Source organism: Petromyzon marinus, chromosome 44 (assembly GCF_048934315.1).
Source record: "Petromyzon marinus isolate PM22_M1 ecotype Great Lakes invasive population chromosome 44, UKy_Petmar_22M1.pri1.0, whole genome shotgun sequence".
NCBI lineage: Eukaryota > Metazoa > Chordata > Hyperoartia > Petromyzontiformes > Petromyzontidae > Petromyzon > Petromyzon marinus.
The window spans coordinates 3,275,299-3,282,800 of NC_133710.1; positions in this window are offsets into that span (position 1 = coordinate 3,275,299).

Below are 7,502 nucleotides of genomic sequence, written 5' to 3' on the forward strand. Positions count from 1 at the left end.
CCAAGCTCCCGCAATCAAATAGCCTCGGCTCAATTCAAGGAGAGGCGCGGTCACCCGTGTGAAACGTGCCTGTTTGTTGCTGGCCGTTCGTACATTCCCCCCCCCCCCTTCGCTCCTGTCGTTCGCAACTGACTTTTAAATAAAATATTTGGTAACAATGACAACATTTCCCACGCTGGTTGTGTCACGTGCCGCCCTCGGTGGCGCGTCGGGCAGTGCCCTGGCGGCGTCCGTCATGCCCACCACGCGCCCCTCGCGATTCGCACTGCCCCGGCTTCTCATCTTCGTGTCGCGCAGGGTGAGCGGGCGTCACCGATGAATCGCGGGTGTCTCCGGCGAGGCGTACAGGCGTCACGGTGATAGCCGCGGGTGTTACAGGCGAGGAGCGGTGGGGGGGAAGGTGCATAGGTGATGCACGGGTGTTACGGGGCTGAGCGTCAGAGGTGGGACTCACTGGTGTCACAAGGTGTCAGATGTGCACAGCGGCAGTTACAGGTGGATGGTTGTTGCTGGCCGCTGGGCACTCGAGGGCCTGTGAGCACGTGAAGACCACACCAGATGGGTCACCTATCTGCACCACACAAGGTTGCATCACTCTTGCGGCTACAATTCATCTATAGCAACGAATTATGCGACTGTCAATGTAATTCACTCGGAATTGAACGCGGAAATACATCGGAACCCACGACATCCTTGCCGCCTCGGTGTGACACGCATACCTGTTCGAGCCCATGGGCTATTTGCTCAACATTAGCACGGTTGGCTGCGTGCAGTGCCAAAGAAGTTCAACATACATGTGGAATGACAGTAGAGTCAACCTACGGTGTGAGTGGACTAGAGGCCACGGGAGGTAATGACAGGGGAGTCAGCCTGCAGTGCGAATGGACTAGTGGCCACGGGAAGTAATGACAGGGGAGTCGGCCAGCAGTGTGAATGGACTAGTGGCCACGGGAAGTAGTGACAGGGGAGTCAGCTTGCAGTCCAAATGGACTGGTGGCTGCGGGAATGATCGAGAATAGGAGCGGGGCCAGGTGACGGAAGAGGACGGTTGAGTCTGTGAGAAGGTTCGGGAATGGGAGCGTGGCCTCGGACCGTATATAAGGGAGATGCGCGGGAAACTCGGGGCTCTTGCAGTGGGGGGTCTCCGCCTGTCCGAGTGTGAACACGTGGCTCCTTAATCAAATAAACCATCTCGAGACGAGTGCGTCGAAGTCGTCCTTACACATGCGTACAACATGGGCGATCAATGGTGACCTGAGACGGAAGCAAGCCGGGTGTGGGTGCTCCTGAGGCGACCTGCTGAGCTGGTGCCGCAACGGGCCAATGTCCCCACATGCGCGAACAATCGAGGTCAGAATCAGAAGTTTGTCTCGCGAGTGAAGTCCCCCCCACCCCCCGAGCTGAGAAGCTATTTTTTTTTATCTCTCTCTATCCCCGCTCTGCGTCCTCGCCGGCGGCAATCGGAATTGGCACCGCACGCGACGTTCACCGCAACCGCAAAAGCCCCCGGGGTAATATTAGGGGAGGCCGATCAAAGAGTTGATCCCCAGGGCAGACGGGCGTCCGAAAACGGTCACGCGCTCTGAGATCGCACCACCGACATCCTGGGCTCGAATCCGTGCTTCAGCCCACACAACCCCAACCTTTGATTCAACTGGTTTCTCAGTGTGTCGTGAGTTGATGGTCTCAGCCCGGCCACCAGTGATTCACACAAAAGACGCATGGCCCTAGAAACCCACAGAGACCCACAACCCTGTAGTGATCTTGATTTGAAGCTTTCGTGACTGCAGGAATTCATACTCTTTGGTTCTTTCGGTAAGGTCACGTAGATAGGAAAATAAATAATAGATCCCAGTGATCTATTATTTATTTTCCTATCTACGTGACTCTACACACAGTGATCTATTATTTATTTTCCTATCTACGTGACTCTACACACAGTGATCTATTATTCATTTTCCTATCTACGTAACTTTACCGAAAGAACCAATGAGTATGAACCCTGTAGTGAGTTGGTGATCTCAGTCCCATTACCATCGTTAACTGACACGTCCCAATAGAATTACAACGGAGAGTCTGCGGGTCTCTTTGAGTCTGTTTGTTTATGTGCTCTCTCTACGGTGCTCTATGCGAGTCTATCTATCCCTGTGCACGTCTATGGGTGTTTCACGTGAATCCATTGGTCTCGATGTAATTGGTTCTCTAAGTAAGCCCAGGGATCCCTATGCGCGCCTCTGGGTCTGTACGCAATGTCCGCGGGCGTTTTCGAGTCTAGAAGCACGTATTCACATTCTACGATCGCCTCGCCTGCCGCCCAAGTGGCATCTACACCAAGTTCCACAGTCGTCTGGGGATGACTGACAAAGCCCGCCTTGAATGGACTCGGGCTCATTGTGCCAGAGTGACCTCGTGTTCGTGGCTGTGCGAGGTAACCTTTTACGAGCGAGCTCCCGTCATTATTGAGCACTACCAAGTGGTACTCGTGACTCTTTTTTTCCAGGAAGGGTATTGGCAGTTGAACACGTACGCTTCCGCGACCAATAGTATTCATAATAAAGGTTTTTGGATTAGATCGCGTTCAGTATAGATGTGTCGTAACCCTCCACACCACCCGACACAGCCAGTAAGGTTTGTCACGTAAACAAAACGCGCCAGTGAGTTACTGCTTCAGCCCACCGATGTGTTGGAGAGTAAATCCACGACATTTATAATTTGTGAACATTTATAATCCATGGATTTACTCTCCAAGACATCGGTGGGCTGAAGTTAGTAACTAATTGGCACGTTTGGTTTACGTGACAAACCTTACTGTGCCGGTGTTGGAGGGTTATGACACATTTATACTTACACGATATAACCCAAATACCTTTCTTGTGAGGGTATTGCCACGTTGTGGCAGTAGGGTGGGGGGGGGGAATAATTGCTACTGTGCGTATCCCAGTCGAGTAATCTGCGGTGTGATTTGTCACATCGGCATTATTTGTTTTAACCGTGACGCCCGCACGCAGTGGCCGACTCTTGCGAACGACTTTGTGGGATCATTAAGGACCAGGCAACTGGCGTGGACTCGATGGTCAATACATAACGCGGCATTGGCCAGGGCGGCTGATGGATTCGAACCGTGAACCTCTGCGGCGAGCGCGCTACACCGCTGGGCAAGCGTCGTTGCCCCATCGCCGAGAGCTGTGACTTCAAGAAATGACAAGGGACGTTATTGAGTTCCCGGTGAACGGGAAGGCGACTCTCTTCCTGTATTTGCAGAACTTCTCGGAAGGTTGCAGCGATGTGGCGGTGGGGTGGGAGAGAGATTTTTGACACCACGGTCAACCAGGGTGTTGGGGTCAACTTAAGAGTGTCGGGGTCAACTTGAGGGCTCCAGTGATATACCGCATTGCAGCGTTCAGTTGGACATCAACAGGTCGAGTGGTGACTACGTGTGGTCAATGCTAGTGCACAGTATTCTGCTACAGAGTACACAAAGGGTCATTGTTGATGTCCGTAGCACCGAGGGTGCTGATGCTCCACAGCTTGCGCTCGCCAGCTTCTGGACCAGGTTGACTCCTTGTTTTTGTCTCGGCGGCTTTACCTTTTTCAGGCGGGGACCCAATTGTCGCGCTACGAGGACAAAGCCACTCACGCCGTGAACCCCCGATGGCATTGTTAGGCGACGCGGGTTTAAAAGGAAAACGAATAATCACGCGTTGGCATATGGATTCCTATAAAAAAAATAAACGCGTGTCATTTTGTTTGAAGGCGCATATTGCCCGCTGTGATCAACGGATCAAAGCGCGCACAGAAAAGCACTCGAGAGTCACAATGGCCTCGGGAGACAGAAAGGTAAACAGCGAGTAGAGCACGTATCGGAAATTTGCGGCGTCGTGTGATGAGCAATGAACGGGGCTTGGGCAGGACGCGTCATGGCTAGAGGGGACATCGCCCCCTGTGCTGAACCGCATTGCAACATCAACAGCAGCAGCCACGAACAGGGGGCCGTAAGCAAAAATAACAAGAAGAGACACTTTTTTTCGAGTTAGATAACAACAAAAACTACCCCTCGATATTTCCAGTGGGGCGGTGCAACGTCACGAAGCAGTCCCTGAATAGCCGCATGCGAATCCAGAGCCCCAGGTTACCGACTCCAAGCCACGATCGATCCACTGCTGGATGAAAGCCTATGAAAGTCGCCGCAGTCTCTCGCGGCCTTGCGGTGCAACGGTCCAGTGTAGCCCTCCGCACACACGAGGGCCGATTTCATGCCGCTCCATCTCCGTGGGCACGTTGGACCTGCCCTGCGATTGCGTGCTCACGTCGCCACTGGCGGAAGGGGGCCCCCCCCCCTCCGCTTGGGATGGAGGTGCCGGAGGGTATTCGGGGCCCCTTTCAGCCACACTGGCAAGACGCCTTAGAAGAGGCGTGTGTACCCACCCACCAAAATGGTACGCGGCCTGCCAATCGACTGGCTGTGCTGAACCAAGCTGACACTGCTCGGTCGACAGAGGTTTGCGAGTCCAGTGTGGTCCCCGCCATTGCTCCGCTGTGGCAGCAGCATCGCCGGTGGCTTCATCTGTCACTTTTGATGTTCCGGTGCGCTCGCTGGTAGAGACTCGTGCAGGTGGCACGTGACTCGGAACCAATGCCGTAGGGAGGCGGAATATATAAACTACACGAAGTCGTCCGTAAAATAGTTTTTTTTTTTGGGGGGGGGGGGGGTTAGATCGTATAAATATATAATTGTGCCGCTAAACCCGCCAACACCCGGCACAGCCAATTATAAAGGTTTGTCACGTAAACGGAACGTGCCAATTCGTTACTCGTACGGCACACCGGTGCGTTGGAGAGAGAAGCCACAACATTTACAATCTGGAGTGCGACGTTTCGCCAGTAATTACAACTAGCACCATCAGGCGGACAGCCAGATTCGTGGTGAAATCCTCCCCCTGTCTCTCTCTCTCTTTACTCTCTCTTTACTCCTGCCATTCGTCGTGGCCGGCAGACCTCGGCGTTGGAATTATCTCGCTCCTGAACCAGATTGGTGCTGCTGCTGCTGCTGTCGCCGCCAAACGCGACATCAGAATGTCCGCCGTGCCCGGCAGAGTCCCACATACCTGACGAGCAAACGCTTCCGTCCCCTGTCACGCGCCGAAGCCACAACTCTCGTCAACAGAATTCCCTGGGCCCAAAAGGCAATCTCAGCTATGTGGGATGTGATTGGCATCGTCGGGGGGGGGGGGTGGTGTAGTGCGGGAGCGGTGTTAAAAAACGGCCAAGAGTAGGGGGCACCGGACGTGAGGCTCAAGCCACTCGTGCCCCCACAACAATGGGCAAGGGGCTAGGGGCCACACTCTAAACTACAACAGTTCCTGGGGCCCCAATCAAACGTAACTCGGCTGTGACCAAACGGGCATATCTCGACAATACATTTACACCGAGAGAAAACCGGGGGGGGGGGGGTGGGGGGATTTCAAACCGAGCTTCCTCAATGACTCGGCAGTGGTCTGGGCAGAAGAACCACATTCCTCCACCCCCACTGAACTCACGTCGTCAACTGTTTATATAGTTGTGCAATGCCCCCTTGGGTCTGACTGCCGATGAGACACTGGATGGCGAAACCGGTCCAGAGTTTCGCTTGTGTTGGACCAATGGCTGAAGCAAGGACTGACTCCGCTGATGAGACACTGAATAGCGAAACCGGTCCAGAGTTTCACTTGTGTTGGACCAATGGCTGAAGAAAGGACTGACTCCGCTGATGAGACACTGGATGGCGAAACCGGTCCAAAGTTTTGACTTGCATTGAGGCCGTGCGGCCGATGGGATGTCTACGAGAGACGCGGCGTGTCCGTTCCGCGCTTCAGATGCTGTTCTTTGTCAAATGATGTCGCACTGATTGAGAATCTCCAGGACAACGACGATGACGGTGGCGATGAGTCAGTTGGCCCCGTGTCTACAGCAATGCTGCGGCGTCATGAGGAGTACCCCCTCCCCTCTCCCTCCCCCTCTCCCTCCCCCCTCTCCCTCCCCCTCTCCCTCCCCCCCTCTCCCTCCCCCCTCTCCCTCCCCCCCTCTCCCTCCCCCCCTCTCCCTCCCCCCTCTTCCCCCCCTCTCTCCCCCTCCTCTCTCCCCCTCCCCCCATAATCGCAGCTACATCAGCCAAGGAGCTGCTATGCAAATCGGGCGCGCGGGGGGAGGGAATTCCCGGGAGGGGTTCAGAACAACTTATAGAGTCAACAATGTAGGCAAATCGTATTCTGTTTAACACGTAGTAGTTAGGAGTTGCACGCTTCCGGGACCAATATCCTCCCTAATACAGGTCTGTCGGGTTAGATCGCGTCAATATATAAATGTTGCGTCGTTAAACACGACACAGCCAACTAGTAAGGGTCGTCACGTAAACAGAACGTGGCCAATTACAATCTGAGTACGACGTTTCGCCAGTAATTACAACTAGCTTCATCAGATTCAGACAGCCAGATTTGTGAAGTCTTACTGCACATGCATGATGAAGCGTGGTCACCACATCTACGCCGCTATATAAGGAACGAAACAAGTGGAGGACTTCTCCACAAATCTGACTGTCGCCTGATGAAGCTAGTTGCAATTATTGGCGAAACGTCGTTACTCGAATTGTAAATGTTGTCGCTTGGCTCTCCAACACACCGGTTGGTGCTGTACTAGTGACGAATTGGCCACGTTCTGTTTTACGTGACGACCCTTACGAGTTGGCTGTGTCGGGTGGTGGCGGTTATGGAAATATTATTCTCTCATCTCAATGCACCACCACCACCACTGCCGCCGCCGCCGTCGCCGACTCTCTGGTCCACATCAACTTCTGCAAACCGCACGAGGTTGTTCATACACAAGCCCTGCAGAGTTGTCCATCACGGCTGCTACCGGGGATGCGAGGTGCACGACTGTGGAGCACTCGGGCGGGGGGTTGCTACCCGTGAGCCCGAGGCTAAACTAAAACGATATAAACTTTTTTTTAATTTGACCAGATAAGGCAGCTCTCTTTCAGAATCGACCTTGGGCTCACAACCGATGGCTCAACTTAGGGGCTTATCACCGCGTGGACATTTATGGCAGTCGCCAAATGCTCTAAACGCGTGACGTTTATTCTAAGTGTGGAGTGGGGGCGGGGGGAGGAGAACCGGAGTGACGCGGAGGAAAATCCACGCGACCATGGGGAGAGAGACACGCAAACTCTAAATATGCAACAGGCGTCAGGGTTGGGATGGAACCCACGACCTCCTGTGTACCAGGCGAACTAGTTAACATCTCCTGGCTACCGTGACGATGATGATGAGAGACACGCAAACTCTAAATATGCAACAGGCGTCAGGGTTGGGATGGAACCCACGACCTCCTGTATACCAGGCGAGCTAGCTAACATCTCCTGGCTACCGTGGGCAGCACGGTTCAAATCCAACTCTGAAACAATGTGGGGGGTAGAGGGGGGGGTAGAGTGGGAACATTTCTTGAATCAGTTTGATCCACGATTGAAGTCC